The 17,324-nt window shown below is 47.3% G+C and overlaps 1 protein-coding gene across 1 annotated transcript in view; it reads left to right on the forward strand.

The window, feature by feature from the left end:
• Window positions 1–3,281: 3,281 nt before the first annotated feature.
• Window positions 3,282–17,324, forward strand: part of LOC129698400 (protein Wnt-11-like) — a 52,184-nt gene continuing 38,141 nt past the window's right edge. The window contains exon 1 of the mRNA XM_055637542.1: window positions 3,282–3,909. The gene's annotated coding sequence lies outside the window, so the exon portion shown is untranslated. The remainder of the gene's footprint in view (window positions 3,910–17,324) is intronic.

Genomic DNA, 17,324 nt, shown 5'->3' on the forward strand with positions numbered 1-17,324 from the left:
TATGGACGGGAAAGGAATGGAGGGTTATGGTCTGAGTGCAGGTAGATGGGACTAGGGGAAAATAAGTGTTCGGCACGGACTAGAAACATAGAAACATAGAAAATAGGTGCAGGAGGAGGCCATTCAGCCCTTCGAGCCAGCACCGCCATTCATTGTGATCATGGCTGATCGTCCCCTATCAATAACCCGTGCCTGCTTTCACCCCATATCCCTTGACACCACTAGCCCCTAGAGCTCTATCTAACTATCTCCTAAATCCATCCAGTGACTTGGCCTCCACTGCCCTCTGTGGCAGGGAATTCCATAAATTCACAACTCTCTGGGTGAAAACGTTTTTTCACACCTCAGTCTTAAATGACCTCCCCTTTATTCTAAGACTGTGGCCCCTGGTTCTGGACTCGCCCAACATTGGGAACATTTTTCCTGCATCTAGTTTGTCCAGTCCTTTCATAATTTTATATGTTTCCATAAGATCCCCCTCATCCTTCTAAACTCCAGTGAATACAAGCCTAGTCTTTTCAATCTTTCCTCATATGACAGTCCCGCCATCCCAGGGATCAATCTCGTGAACCTACGCTGCAGTGCCTCAATCACAAGGCTGTCCTTCCTCAAATTAGGAGACCAAACTGGGGTACTGATTGGGAATGATCAGCCATGATCACATTGAATGGCGGTGCTGGCTCTAAAGGCCGAATGGCCTACTCCTGCACCTATTGTCTATTGACTATTATCTAATGTCTAATAGAAGAAGGCTTAAACCTTCTCACAGCTCATTCCATATACCCACCTCCTGTGTGATAAACATTCCCTAGTTCCTATTAAATCTTCCCCCTCTCACCTTAAATATATGACCTCTAGTTCTTGATTCTCTCTCCATCTCTCTCTCTCATCCTCACCATCTTCCTCTATCTCTCGATCTCTATCTCTCATTTTTTCCTCTCCCTATCTTTCTCCACCTCTTTCTCTTTCAATCTCTCCCTTTCCACTTCTCTTTCGTTCTCTCCGAGAGAGAGAAAGAGAGAGAGAGAGAGAGAGATGAGTGCGTGTATGACGTTTCTGGTCGAGACCCTTCTTCAGACTGGTTCGGGATAAGGGAAACAAGAGATATAGAGGGTGATGTGGGGAGGTAAAGAACAATGAATGAAAGATATGCAAAAAGGTAACGATGATAAAGGAAACAGGACATTGTTCGCTGTTTGTTGGGTGAGAACGAGAAGCTGGTGCAGCTTGGGTGGGGGAGGGATAGAGGAAGAGAGGGAATGCCGGGGCTACCAGAAGTGAGAGAAATCAATATTCATACCACTGGGGTGTGAGCTGCCCAAGTGAAACATGAGATGCTGTTCCTCCAATTCACTCTGACAATGTAGGAGACCGAGGACAGAAAGGCCAGTGTGGGAATGGGAAGGAGAATTCAAGTTTCCAGCAACCGGGAGATCAGGTTGGTTCACACGGGCTGAGCGAAGGTGTTCCGTGAAACGATCGCCCAGTCTGCGTTTGGTCTCGCTGAGTCTCGCTGATGTATAAGAGTCCACATCCTGAACAACAGATACAGTAGATGAGGTTGGAGGAGGTGCAGGTGAACCTCTGCCTAACCTGAAAGGACTGTCAGGGTCCCTGGACAGAGTCGAGGGGGGAGGTGTAGGGACAGGTGTTGCATCTCCTGCGGTTGCAGGGGAAGGTACCTGGGGAGGCGGTGGTTTGGGTGGGAAGGGATGAGTTAACCAGGGAGTTGCTGAGGGAACAGTCTCTGTGGAAGGTGGAAAGGGGTGGAGATGGGAAGATGTGGCTGGTGGTGGGATCCCGTTGGAGGTGGTGGAAATTGTGGAGGATTATGTGTTGTTTGTGACGGCTGATGGGGTGGAAGGTGAGGACTAGGGGGACTATGTCTCTGTTGTGACTAGGGGGAGGGGGAGCAAGGGCGGAGCACTGAGGAGACACGAGTGAGGGCCTCATCTATGAATGGAGAGGGGAACCCCCGTTCCCTAAAGAATGAGGACATCGCAAATGTTCTAGTATGGAACACCTCATCTTGGGAGCAGATGCAGTGTAGACTGAGGAATTGGGAGTATGGGGATAGAGTCTTTGTAGGAAGCAGTGTGGGAAGAAGTGTAGTTGAGATAGTTGTGGGAGTCAGTGGGTTTGTAATGGACATCAGTCCATAGTGATGTATGTTTGTATGTATGTATGTACGTGTATGTGTGTATAGGTATGCGTATTTATGTATGCGTATGTATGTATGACAATAGACAATAGGTGCAGGAGTAGGCCATTCGGCCCTTCAAGCCAGCACCGCCATTCAATGTGATCATGGCTGATCATCCCCAATCAGTACCCACTTCATGCCTTCTCCCCATATCCCCTGACTCCACTATCTTTAAGAGCCCTATCTAACTCTCTCTTGAAAGTATCCAGAGAACCTGCCTCCACTGCCCTCTGGGGCAGAGAATTCCACAGACATGTGTATGTATGTATGTATGTGTGTATGTATATATGTACGTACACACACACACACACACACACACACACACACACACACACACGCACGCACGCACACATATGTACATATGTATGTATGTACACACACACACACACATACACATATATGGAATATAAACATATATATATGGTAGATAGACACAAAATGCTGGAGTAACTCTGTGAGACAGCCAGCATCACTGGGGAGAAGGAATGGGTGATGTTTCTGGTTGAGACTGTGTGTGTGTGTGTGTGTGTGTGTGTGTGTGTGTGTGTGTGTGTGTGTGTGTGTGTGTGTGTGTGTGTGTGTGTGTGTGTGTCTCTCTCAGTGTGTGTGTGTGTGTGTGTGTGTCTGTGTGTGTGTGAGAGTGTGTGTGTGTGTGTGTGTGAGTGTGTGTGTGAGTGTGTGTGAGTGTGTGTGTGTCTGTGTGTGTGTGTGTGTGTGTGTGTGTCTGTGTGTGTGTGTGTGTGTGTGTGTGTGCGTGTGTGTGTGTGTGTGTGTGTGCGTGTGTGTGTGCGGGTGTGTGTGAGTGAGTGTGTGAGTGTGTGTGAGTGTGTGTGTGTGTGTGTGTGTGTGTGTGTGTGTGTGTGTGTGTGTGTGTGTGTGTGTGTGTGTGTGTGTGTGTGTGTGTCGTTTTATGATACTGTTTGGGGAGTACTGTGTTCACATATTGTGTTGTGCTGCTGTAAGTGAGAATATCATTGTTCTATCTGGGACACACGACAATAAAACACCTAAGACTCTTGAGATCGCGGGCGAGGGGCGACTGTGAGGAAAGGATTGAAAGTGGTGGTTGGGTTTTCACGGAGTTATATTAATTCCCGCACTGATGCAGTGGCGCAAAGATCGCAGCCGCCTCTCAGAGCTGGGAAACTCTTCCTGAAGTTGGGACCTTTTTTAGTTTAAAAGCCGTTTTCATGAATTAACTGTGGGTCATTTCAAAAGCTGGAATCGCCAGCTGTCCACTTACCCGTGCGATAAGCTAACACCACCAAGGCTCGGTGGATAAGGTTTAACAATTTTAGGGTTAATAAAAAAATCAGTCAAGGACTGGCGCGTTTTTTCAGCGCTAAATCAGGACGCCTTTGTTATGCTAATGGTCCTGACATCATCTCACTTCAAAGAGGTTTGTCGGCCAGATATAACCGGGATCCGGCACTAGAGAGAGGGAGAGGGAGAGAGAGAGAAGGAGAGAGAGAGAGAGAGAAGGAGAGAGCGGGAGAGGGGGAAGGAGGGAGAGAGGGAGAGGGAGAGAGAGAGAGGGCAGGAGACAGAGAGAGGGGGAATCTTCTTGGGATGGTATTCAGATTAAGCCACAGCGCGACGGTGGATTTCTGTCATCAACACCCTGAATTGATGGAGTATTTGAGCCACTGCGCCTTTCTGCAGTGAAGAAGCTGCACTTTGGAGAGACGCGATCGTTGCAATAAAAGGTAGGATTTGAGGGGTGGTGGGGGGGGGGGGGGGTAAAGTGGGAGAGAATTTGCAAAGAATTGGCAACAGTATATTTCACTCCCCGAGTGTTCAAATCTTTATTGTAGCTGTATCGATCATTTAACGCTTTCTTTTACATTTCTCACCCCCCCTCTCTCTCTCTCTCTCCCCGATTGATCAAATCTTTGATTGCAGTTGTATCGATATGTTATCGCTTTCTTCTCCCCCCTCTCTCTCGCTCCTTCCCCCCCTCTCTTCTCTCTCTATCTATCTGTCTGTCTGCCCCTCTCCCACCTCTCTCTATCCCTCTCTCCCTCCCCCTCTCTCTTTCTCTCTCTATCTATCTCTGTCTATCCTATCTATCTATCTATCTATCTATCTCTCCCACTCTCTCTCTATCTATCTATCTCTCTATCTGCCCCTCTCCCATCCACTCTCTCCCTCTCCCTGCCCCCCCTCTCTCACTCTCTCTCTGTGTCCCTCCCACCCCACTCTCTCTGAAGAAGGGTCTCGACCCGAAACGTCACCTATTCCTCCGCTCCATAGATGCTGCTGCCTCATCCGCTGAGTTCCCTCCAGCATTTTTGTCAACCTTCGATTTTCCAGCATCTGCAGTTCCTTCTTAAACATTATCCACTCTCCCCCCCCCCCCCCCCCTTTCTCACTCACTCTGTCTCTTTAACAAGTTCCTCCGAGCCCTGCTTTGTATGTTTCTTCAGCGTGTGTGTGTGTGTGTGTGTTTCACTGTAGCTAGCCTTAAATAAGACTGGTGGACTTACTTCGGTTACAGTAAGGTCTCCTGGGGGATTTTTCATCACACTGACACCCGAGTTTCTTCCTTTGTTGATTTGTGTTCATTATATATTATTCACGAGAACGGCGTCCTGGTGCTACAAGTCAGAATGGCGTTGGCGTTATCGGGGCATCAGACAATGTTAACACTGTGGACGGACTTGAGCTGACGGTTCTGTCGGCGAACGAACAGGCGGGGTTGGGTTGGGTTGAGGGCGAGAGGGTTCTCTTAGGAAGAAAGAGAGAAGAAGAAAATCTCACAAATCCGGGTTTCTGATTGTGAAATATCCCAGCGGGTGATAAGTCTGAAGAAGGGTCTCGACCCGAAACGTCGCCTATTCCTTCGCTCCATAGATGCTGCCTCGCCCGCTGTGTTTCCCCAGCATTTTTACCTACCCGGGTGCAGTCTGACAGTAGTCCCCCATTGCATTTTATCCCAGTGAATGCATTAATTAGTGGAGTGAGAATGACCGTAGACGCAAGGAACTGCAGACGAAATGTGTAGGAAGGAACGGCAGATGCAGTATAATGTGGATAAATGTGAGGTTATCCACTTTCGTGGCAAAAACAGGAAGGCAGATTATTATCTGAATGGTGTCAGAGATGTTCTATCTCTGGAGAACTGCATACTGAGCAATATTGATCAGGCAACGTTCAATCTATTGTGTAGGAAGGAACTGCAGAGTTTAAGAGGGAACTGCAGATGCTGGAGAATCGAAGGTTACACAAAAAAGCTGGAGAAACTCAGCGGGTGCAGCAGCATCTATGGAGCGAAGGAAATAAATTTCCTTCGCTCCATAGATGCTGCTGCACCCCCTGAGTTTCTCCAGCTTTTTTGTGTAACCAAGGAACTGCAGATGCTGGTTTACACTGAAGATGGACCAAAGTGCTGGAGTAACTCGGCGGGACAGGCAGCAGCACTGGAGAGAAGGAATGGGCGACGTTTCGGGTCGAGACCCTTCTTCAGACCGGCCCTTCTCAATCTGAAGAAGAAGGGTCTCGACCCGAAATGTCACCCATTCCGAAATTCTCTCCAGAGATGCTGCCTGTCCCGCTGAGTTACTCCAGCATTTTCAGTCTATATTTCACGATAAGTGGCTCGATTAAGTTTAGATCGCCTGCCGGGACCTTGGAGAGATTTTTAAAAAAAGGCATTAATTAGTGGAGTGAGGATGACCGTAGACGCAAGGAACTGCAGACGACATGTGTAGGAAGGAACTGCAGATGCTGGTTTACACTGAAGATAGACACCAAAGTGCTGGAGTAACTCAAGCGGGTCAGGCAGCATCTCTGGAGAACATAGATATCTTTCTCCATACCTCTACAATCAGCCTGAAGAAGCGACCCGACTAGAAACGTCGCCTGTCCATGTTCTCCACAGATGCTGCCTGACCCGCTGAGTTACTCCAGCACTCTGTGAAACGTCACCTATCCATGTTCTCCACAGATGCTGCCTGACCCGCTGAGTTACTCCAGCACTCTGTGAAACGTCACCTATCCATGTTCTCCACAGATGCTGCCTGACCCGCTGAGTTACTCCAGCACTCTGTGAAACGTCACCTATCCATGTTCTCCACAGATGCTGCCTGACCCGCTGAGTTACTCCAGAACTTTGGGTCTTAGATTTAGACCGCGCCTTGACATTACTGAAGTTGGAAACAGAGAGAGGAGTGTGGGCATCGAAATATGTTCCATATTTCTTGTAGTCGAACACGAGTCGAGACCTCCAAGTTGCCGGGACAATTATTCACTAATCTTTCTCCACTTGTGATGTGGAAGGAACTGCAGATGCTGCAATCTTACACAAAACACAACGTTCCGGGGTAACTCTTAAAGTGATATATTGGTGCGGTCGACACCGTGAGATTATTTGCTGGTAAAATGAGATCCAACTGGCGTAACCCGTTTGGTCCCAAATCTAAGAGGTGGAGTTGCTGCCTCGCAGCGCCAGAGGACCCCGGGTTCGATCCTGACCTCGGGCGCTTTCTGTCTGGAGTTTGCATGTCCTCCGCGTGGGGGTTTACTCCGGGTGCCCTGGTTTCCTCCCACATCCCGCAGACGTGCGGGTTTGTAGATTCATTGCCCCCCCCCCTCCGTAAATTGTCCCCGTAGCGTGCAGGCAGTGATGAGAAAGTGGGATAGCATAGAACTGTGTGCGAACGGCCGAGTGATCGTTGATAGGCGTGGACTCGGTGGACTTGCGGTATCGCCAAAATAAACCAACAGTTTGAACCACCGCATCTTAAAACCCCCTTAAAGTTTTACCCGCTTGCAATGTAATGATTTTTGAGAATGTTGCAGATTAACCTCGAAAAACTGGTGGCGATCAAGCAAAGGTTCTGATTAAGTTTGGAGGGACAGAGGGGCCAGAAGCAATGATGTGGGCCGAAGGTCCTGCAGTGAGTAGCTAGCGTTACATAGAAACATAGAAAGAATATAGGTGCAGGAGTAGGCCATTCGGCCCTTCGAGCCATTCAACATGATCATGGCTGATCATCCAAAATCAGTACCCCTGTTCCTGCTTTCTCCCCATATCCGTTGATTCTTATAGAACTTAAACTAACTCTCTTGAATACAACAATCTTCCTGCATCTAGCCTGTCCAACCCCTTACAAAATTCTTAAGGGGTTGGACAGGCTAGATGCAGGAAGATTGTTCCCGATGTTAGGGAAGTCCAGGACAAGGGGTCACAGCTTAAGGATAAAGGGGAAATCCTTTAAAACCGAGATGAGAAGAACTTTTTTCACGCAGAGAGTGGTGAATCTCTGGAACTCTCTGCCACAGAGGGTAGTTGAGGCCACTTCATTGGCTATATTTAAGAGGGAGTTAGATGTGGCCCTTGTGGCTAAGGGGATCAGGGGGTATGGAGAGAAGGCAGGTACGGGATACTGAGTTGGATGATCAGCCATGATCATATTGAATGGCGGTGCAGGCTCGAAGGGCCGAATGGCCTACTCCTGCACCTAATTTCTATGTTTCTATGTTTCTACATGGGTGGGATCTCCGGGAGACATAGAATTTGCTCCATTCCAAACCATGAATTAAAATAGCTCTCAGTTCCTGCAGTTCTCAACTTTGCCACCCTAAAGGGCCTGTCCCACTTTCACGACTTAATTCAAAACCTCTGCCGAGTTTAAAGGACCTTAAAAAAAATTCAAGATTGTGGTAATGTACCAACTCCTGCAACCTTCCACGCCTATGTTCAATGAGTATGCCTACGAATTCCCACGACTATTTCGATGCCCTCCTTACGAGTAAAAAGTTGCAATTACTTTCATCCCGACCATTTTTTTTACCCGTGGACATTTTTATCGGGCTGGAAAAAACGTCCCGACTCACCTGATGCCACGAGTTAGCATTACGGGCCGCTACGATATATCTACGAATGCCTAAGACCTCCTACGGAATTGTTACGAACATTCTGCGAGTTTGAATCAAGGGGAAAACTCGGGGGAATTCGTGAATTACCTCGTGAAAGTGGGACAGGGACAGGCCCTTAAAGAATTAAAAAAATAAATTATGTTTAGATGCTCAAAATCTGAAATTAAAAACTTGTGAAGTTCAGAGGGTCTTCCCCACATCACATGTCATTGAACTGTAAAAAGTGCAGAGGTTTACCAAGATGATGTAAGGGTCTCGACCCGAATCGTCACCCATTCCTTCTCTCCAGAGATGTTGGCCATCCATCCCCCTGAGTTACCCCAGCATTTTGTGTCTATCTTCACCAAGATGTTGCCAGGACTCTACAGGCTTTTATTCACCTCCAGTTCATTGGCTATATTTAAGAGGGAGTTAGATGTGGCCCTTGTGGCTAAGGGGATCAGGGGGTATGGAGAGAAGGCAGGTACGGGATACTGAGTTGGATGATCAGCCATGATCATATTGAATGGCGGTGCAGGCTCGAAGGGCCGAATGGCCTACTCGTGCACCTAATTTCTATGTTTCTATGTTTCTATAAGATCACCCCTCAGTATCCTGCACTCCAAGGAATATCCTCAGAATTAAAGGACGTTCCTTTAGAAAGGTGATGAGGAGGAGTTTCTTTAGTCAGAGGGTGGTGAATCTGTGGAATTCATTGCCACAGACGTTTGTGGAGGCCAAGTCAATGGATATTTTTGAGGCAGGTGTCAAGGGTTATGGGGAGAAGGCAGGAAAATGGCGTTGAGAGGGAGATAGATCAGTCATGATTCAATGGCGGAGTTGACTTGATGGGCCGAATGGCCTAATTCTGCTCTTAGAACTTATGAACTTTTTTGCTCTTTTACTCTCTTTTTCTCTCTCTCTCTCACTCTCTCTCCCTCTCGCACGCGTGTGTCCGCAAAGATGTAAGATGTGTCTGCAAAGACCTGGGCAGAGATGATGGATGTCTGGGAGAGAAAAGATAATGGGATAGGTGGGATGGTTGGTTGTGTGTTCCAAGAGCCAGCATTGACTCAATGGGCCAAACAGCCAGCCACCTATGAGCATGCCCTGATAGCACTTGGATGAGGAGGAGAAGTCTATGACTGTCATATGAGGAAAGATTGAAAAGACTAGGCTTGTATTCACTGGAGTTTAGAAGGATGAGGGGGATATTATAGAGACATATAAAATTATAAAAGGACTGGACAAGCTAGATGCAGGTGAGGCAGAGGTTCACCTGCACCTCCTCCAACCTCATCTATTGCATCCGGTGCTCTAGGTGTCAGTTGCAATAGATGAGGTTGGCCCGAAATGTTGCCTATTTCCTTCGCTTCATGGATGCTGCTGCACCCGCTGAGTTTCTCCAGCATTTTTGTGTACCTTCGATTTTCTGCGCTGTATCTCTAAACTAAACTAAACTAAACTAAAGATACAGACTTCCTCAGTCTGAAGAAGGATTTCTGCCTGAAATGTTGCCTATTTCCTTCGCTCCTTAGATGCTGCCTAACCCGCTGAGTTTCTCCACCATTTTTGTCTACCTTAAACTAAAGACACTGCCTGACCAGCATCTGCAGTTCCTTGTTTGCAACTCGTTGTAATGTTTTGCAATTCACTGGAGATATTTTAATGGCCCCATCTGCACACCCATCACCTTATTTAACGATGTGTAAAGTATTTTTCTGCTTTTTCAGAATGTTTATTGGAAATTTTGAGTGTGTTCCCATCAAATGAACGGCATAACATTCAGGAAGGGACTTATCACGAATACGAATGAACAATGCAGACAAAAGAAAGGATTGGCTTGTTAGCATAATGGAAACATGTCCCTTCAGCTTCATCCACCATGATACCAGCACAGGCCATGAAAGGAATTCACATTAAAGCTTCATGGAACAGAACAGCATAGAGACAGGCACTTCGGCCCATAATGTTTGTGCCAACTAGTTAGTTAGTTAGTTTAGTTTATTGTCACATGTACCGAGGGTAGAGTGAACAGCTTTTGTTATGTGCTAACCAGTCAGTGGAAAGACAACACACATTCGCTATTGAGCCATCCACAGTGTACAGATCCATGATAAATGGAAGGGAGACAAAAATGCTGGAGGAACTCAGCGGGTGAGGCAGCATCCCTGGAGAGAAGGAATAGGCGATGTTTCGGGTCGAGACCCTTCTTCGGACTGAAGAAGGGTCTCGACCAGAAACGTCGCCTATTCCTTCGCTCCATAGATGCTGCCTCACCCGCTGAGTTCCTCCAGCATTTTTGTCTACCATCGATTTTACCAGCACCTGCAGTTCTTTCTTAACCATGATACAGGGAATATCGTGAGTAATATTTAGTGCAAGATAAAGCGAGTATAGTCTAATGAAATATAGTCCGAGGGCCTCCAATGAGGTAGATAGTAGTTCAGGGCTGCTCTCTAGTTGTGGTAGGATGGTTTAATCACCTGATAAACAGCTGGGAAGAAACTCCCTGAATCTGGAGGTGTGCGTTTTCACACTTCTGTACCTCCTGCCCGATGGGAGAGGGGTGAAGAAGGTGGCTGGGGTGCGACTGGTCATTGATGATGCTGCTGGCCTTGCCGAGGCAGCATGAGGTGTAGATGGAGTCAATGGCAGGGAGGCTGGTTTGTGTAATGCTGCATCCACAATTCTCTACTAATTTCTTGCGGTCTTGGATGGAGCTGTTCCCAAACCGCGCTGTGATGTATCCCGATAAAATGCTTTCGACGGCGCATCTGTGGGGATTTTTTGTTTAAATTTCAAAATATACTTTATTCGAGAAATAAATATATAAGGTTTTGGCCCGAAACGTTGACTATTCCCTTCGCTCCATAGATGCTGCTGCACCCGCTGAGTTTCTCCAGCACTTTTGTCTACCTTATATACAATACATGATCCTTACAAAACTCCATCTGACATTCACTAGGGCTATACATACATTCAATGCTGCTTACACAAATGACACAAATTTACCCCCCACCCTTGCCCCATATGGGCCCCTGGTGTGGAATCCCTTCCCTTATTTTGGGGGGCGTCTCCACCACACCCTGCCCCCCATGTCCAGCAGCGGAAGGACCCTAGACTGTGGTCCTCCCCCACAGAGCCTTGGCGTTGGCTGCACCGAGCTTCAGTGCATCCCTCAGCATGTATTCCTGCAGTCTGCAGTGGGCCAGTCGCCAACATTCCCTGTCGGACAGCTCGCTCCGCTGGGAGGTTAACAACGCTCGGGCAGACCAGCTTCTGAGTTGCTGCAGCATTTTGTGTCTACCTTTGATTTTTTTTTAAAAGACCAGCATCTGTGGGAAATTGATGAGAGCTGTCGGGGTCATGCCGAACTTCCTAAGTCTAAGGAAGTAGATGTGTTTTTGTAAACGGCACATCAGCCCGTATGTGTTCGCACCTTTCCCTGTCTACTTTTTAAATGCTTCCTAAACATTGATTACCAACACCTCCCGTCATTTACACGTCTACAACACTCTCAGTGTAAAAGTACTGTACTTAGAGTCATAGAGCCTTACAATGTGCAAACAGGCCCTTCGACCCAACTTGCCCACACCGGCCAACAAGTCCTATCTGATGAAGGGTCGCGACCCAAAACGTCACCCATTCCTTTTCTCCAGAGATGTACAGCATGCCAGCGCCTCGACTTCTACTACTTCCATCAAAGGCTTAGGAAGTTCGAAATGTCAATAGACAATAGACAATAGGTGCAGGAGTAGGCCAGTTGGCCCTTCGTGCCAGCACCGCCATTCATTGTGATCATCCACATTCAGTACCTGTTCCTGCCCTCTCACCATATCCCCTGACTATCTTTAAGAGCACTATCCAAATCTCTCTTGAAAGCATTCAGAGAATTGGCCTCCACTGCCTTCTGAGGCAGAGAATTCCACAGATTCACAACTCTCTGGGTGAAAAGGTTTTTCCTCATCTCCGTTCTAAATGGCCAACCCCTTATTCTTAAACAGTGGGGCACTGGTTCTGGACCCCTCCAACATCGGGAACATGGTTCCTGCCTCTAGTGTGTCCAATCCCTTAATAATCTTTCATGTTTCAATAAGATTACCTCTCATCCTAAATTCCAGTGTATACAAGCCCAGTCGCTCCATTCTTTTAACATTCTGTCACCAACAACCTTCCCCTACACTAGTCCCACCTGCCTGCGTTTGGCCCATATCCCTCTAAACATGTCCTATCCATGTACCTGTCTAAATGTTTCATAAATATCGCGATAGTTCCTGCCTCAACTACCTCCTCCGGCAGCTCGTTCCATTACACCCACCACCCTTTGTGTGAAAAAGTTACCCCTCAGGTTCCTATTAAATCTTTTCCCTCCTCACCTTAAACCTATGTCCTCTGGTCCTTGATTCCCCTACTCTGGGCAAGGGACTCTGTGTGTTTACCTGATCTATTCCTCTCATGAACTTGCCACATAAACCCCCTTTAAACTGTTCCTCCCATACATAAATCACTTTTTAGGTACACAGCATGTTTGAAAAAGGCTGTTGGCATATTCTCCATCAGTTGGAGTAACCATATAACCATATATAACAATTACAGCACGGAAACAGGCCATCTCGGCCCTTCTAGTCCGTGCTGAACACGTATTCTCCCCTAGTCCCATCTACCTGCGCTCAGACCATAACCCTCCATTCCTTTCCCGTCCATATAACTACCCAATTTATTTTTAAATGATAAAAGTAGTTATTGAGTAGAGAAGTTGGGAGTTCATGTTGCAGTTATACAAGACGTTGGAGAGGCCACATTTAGAGTATTGTGTTCAGTTTTGGGACCGTGTTATAGGAAAGACGTTGTCAAGATTGAAATGGTGCAGAGAAGATTTACCAGGTGCCAGGACTCGAGGTGACTGAGTCATAAAGAGAGGTTGAGCAGTCTAGGACTTTATTGGAGCTAGGACTATAGGGCATGGATAGAATGGATGTGGAGAGGATGTTTCCACTAGTGGGAGAGTCTAGGACCAGAGGTCACAGCCTCAGAATTGAAGGACGTTCCTTTAGGAAGGAGATGAGGAGAAATTTCTTTAGTCAGAGGGTGGTGAATCTGTGGAATTCTTTGCCACAGACGGCTGTGGAGGCCAAGTCAATGGATATTTTTAAGGCAGAGATAGATAGATTCTTGATTAGTTCGGGTGTCAGAGGTTATCGGGAGAAGGAAGGAGAATGGGGTTAAGAGGGGAAGACAGATCAGCCATGATTGAATAGTGGGGTAGACTTGATGGGCCGAATGGCCTAATTCTGAAGTTGTGAAGTTCCAGTAGGGCTTTAATAGTGGACGCTGCTGATTCCCCAGATACATCCGGCTAAATAATACATATGGCTGGTGTCAATGGCAGAAGAGGGAGTGGCCGGGGTGCGACTCGCCCTTGATTATTGATCATTGATTATTGATCATTGACCCCAATGTGCAGGGAGTGGATGACAAAGTGGGATAACATGGAACTAGTTAGGAGGGAGAGATAGATCAGCCATGATTGAATGGAGGAGTAGACTTGATGGGCTGAACGGCCTCATTCTACTCCTATTCCTTATCCTTTATTCCTTAGAGCGCGGGAGGATGAGGGTGAACCTTTCGAGGTGTACAGACTCTCTTGCCCAGAGGGGCAGTAAAACGTAAAGCCGGAGGGAGGGGGGGATGAGAGGGGCAGGGTAAAGAGAGAAATGGGTGCGTACCCTGATGGGAAAGAGAGAGGGGGTACAGTATTACTTAAAATTGGGGAATTCAATGAATAAAAGTAGAATGATGTGTGAAGGGATGATCGATGGGCGGCACGGTGGCGCAGCGGTAGAGTTGGCGCCTTACAGCAAAATGCAGCGCCGGAGACCCGGGTTCGATCCCGACGACGGGCGCTGTCTGTATGGAGTTTGTACGTCCTCCCCGCGACCTGCGTGGGTTTTCTCCGAGATCCTCGGGGTTTCCTCCCACACTCCAAAGACGTACAGGGATGTAGGTTTAAGAAGGAACTACGGATGCTGGAAAATCGAAGGTAGACAGAAATGCTGGAGAAACTCAGCGGGTGAGGCAGCATCTATGGAGCCAACGTTTCGGGTCGAGAACCCTTCTTCAGACTGAATGGTTTGTAGGTCAATTGGCTTGGTGTAAATGTCAAAATTGTCCCTGGTGGGTGTAGGATAGTGTTAATGTTGGTCGACGTGGACCCGGTGGGCTGAAGGGTCTGTTTCTGTGCTGTATCTCCCAAACATACCAATGTGCCCGTCTCTCAAGTCAAGTCAAGTTTATTTGTCACGCACACATACGAGATGTGCAGTGAAATGAAAGTGGCAATGCTCGCGGACCTTTTGTGCAAAAGACAAACAACAAAACAACCAAACAAATTATAAACACAATCATAACACACATATTCTTTTACATAATAAATAATGGAAGGAAAAACGTTCAGTGGAGTTAGTCCCTGGTGAGATAGGCGTTTACAGTCCGAATGGCCTCTGGGAAGAAACTCCTTCTCAACCTCTCCGTTCTCACCGCATGGCAACGGAGGCGTTTGCCTGACCGTAGCAGCTGGAACAGTCCGTTGCAGGGGTGGAAGGGGTCTCCCATGATTTTATTTGCTCTGGAGTTGCACCTCCTGTTGTATAGTTCCTGCAGGGGGGCGAGTGAAGTTCCCATAGTGCGTTCGGCCGAACGCACTACTCTCTGCAGAGCCTTCTTGTCCTTGGCAGAGCAATTCCCAAACCAGATGGTAATGTTCCCGGACAAGATGCTTTCCACCGCCGCTGCGTAGAAGCACTGGAGGATCCTCGGAGACACTCAATGCTCTATCTCTCAATTAATTCAATCGCTGAAATGTTTTGATGTTAATGTAGTCTTTAAGTGCATGGTTTTCTTCCTTAAAACATCTCTTTGACTGAGGTTTTGATCATTTGCCCAGTTAATTACCTACATGGCTCACTGCCAGCGTTTGTTAGACAACGCTCCTTTGAAGGGAGAGATTTCAGTTTGTTACAAACTTGTTACCATGTAAATAGAGGATGGTGTTATCAGTCCGGTAACATCACCAACAGTGTTGAATAAAATACTGTAGACACAAGGAACTAGAGATGCTGGTTTACGCCAAAAAAAAAGACATTATTATGAAACAGAGAACATAGCAACATGGACAATAGGTGCAGGAGTAGGCCCATCGGTCCTTCGAGGCAGCACTGCCATTCAGTGTGATCATGGCATAATCGGTGCCCCGTTCCTGCTTTCTCTCCATATCTCTTGATTCCGTTAGCCCTAAGAGCTACACCTAAATCTCACTTGAAAACATCCAGTGAATCGGCCTCCATTGCGTTCTGTGGCAGAGAATTCCACAGATTCACAACTCTCTGGGTGAAAATGTTTTTCCTCATATCAGTCCCAAAGGGCCTGCACCTTATTCTTAAACTGTGACTCCTGGTTCTGGACTCTCCCAACATCGGGAACATTTTTCCTGCATCTAGCCTGTCCAATCCCTTAAGAATGTTATATGTTTCTATAAGACCCCCCTCATCCTTCTAAATTCCAGTGAATACAAGCCCAGTTGATCCATTCTTTCATCATCTGTCACTCCCGCCATCCTGGGAATTAACCTGGTGAACCTACGCTGCACTCCCTCAATAGCAAGAATGTCCTTCCTCAAATTAGGAGACCAAAACAGCACACAATCCTCCAGGTGCGATCTCACCAGGGTCTCTGTAGAACTGCAGAAGGATCTCATTGCTCCTATACTCAAATCAAAAGTATTGGAGTAACTCAGTGAGTCTGGCAGCATCTCTTGAGAACATGGAAAGGTGATGTTTTGGGTTGGGACCCTCTTCCGGACTGAAGAAGGGGACCGACCTAAAACCCTCACTATCCATGTTCTCCGGAGATGCTGCCGGACTCACATGGTTACTCCAGCACTTTTTTTTGGTACCTTTTGTGGCGCAGCGGTAGAGTTGCTGCCATATAGCGCCTGAGACCCGGGTTCGATCCTGACTATGGGCGCTGTCTGTACAGAGTTTGCACGTTCTCCCCGTGACCTGCCTGGGTTTTCTCTGGGATCTCCAGATTCCTCCCACACACCACACACCCACGGGTTTGTAGATTAATTGGCCTGGTATAGTTATAATTTGTCCCTAGGATAGCGTTAGTGTTGCGGGGATCGCTGGTTGGTGGGCCGAAGGGCCTGTTTCCGTGCTGTCTCTCCAAACTAAACTGAACAAGGAACTACAGATGTGTAAGAAAGAACTGCAGATGCAGGCACCATCAGAGGAAGGGTCTCAACCCGAAACGTCGCCCATTCCTTCTCTCCATAGATGCTGCCTCACCCGCTGAGTTACTCCAGCAAGGAACTACAGATGGTGGTTTGAACACAGAAAGGACACAAAGTGCTGGAGCAACTCAGAGGGTCAGGCAGCACTTCTGGAGAACATGGACAGACGGCGTTTTGGGTTGGGACCCTTTTCCAGAGTGAAGAAGACTCCCGAGCTAAAATAACACCCACCCATGCTCTCCAGAGATGCTGAATTACTGACCAGCTGCGTTACTCCAGCACTTTGTGTCTTTTTTAAGCCTGGAATAATTTCACCCATTCAGTTCCATTGGAATAAAATCCATTAATTTTACAATAGAAAATAGGTGCAGGAGTAGCCATTTGGCCCTTCGAGCCAGCACCGCCATTCAATGTGATCATGGCTGATCATCCCCAATCAGTACCCCGTTCCTGCTTTCTCCCCATATCCCCTGACTCCGCTATCTCTAAGAGCCCTATTTAGCTCTCTCTTGAAAGTATCCGGAGAACCGGCCTCCACCGCCCTCTGAGGCAGAGAATTCCACAGACTCACCACTCTCTGTGAGAAAAAGTGTTTCCTCGTCTCCGTTCTAAATGGCTTACTCCTTTTTCTTAAACTGTGGCCCCTGGTTCTGGACTCCCCCAACATCGGGAACATGTTTCCTGCCTCTAGCGAGTCCAAACCCTTAATAATCTTATATGTTTCAATAGGATTATGAAGGGTTTGGACACGCTAGAGGCAGGAAACATATTCCCGATGTTGGGGGAATTTTCATTGACTTTTCTGGGCGGTACTGTATGGTGAACAAGGATTTTGATTTCCTTCGTGGGGGAATAATGATTCTATGAAGCGTAATGGTTCAGCTACTTAACCAAGGGAACAACTTGGCATTGATTTGAGTCATTTTATGGCACCGTTTACACATTGTAAATTAATTGCCCGATGATCCA

Source organism: Leucoraja erinacea, chromosome 6 (assembly GCF_028641065.1).
Source record: "Leucoraja erinacea ecotype New England chromosome 6, Leri_hhj_1, whole genome shotgun sequence".
Classification (NCBI taxonomy): Eukaryota; Metazoa; Chordata; class Chondrichthyes; order Rajiformes; family Rajidae; genus Leucoraja; species Leucoraja erinaceus.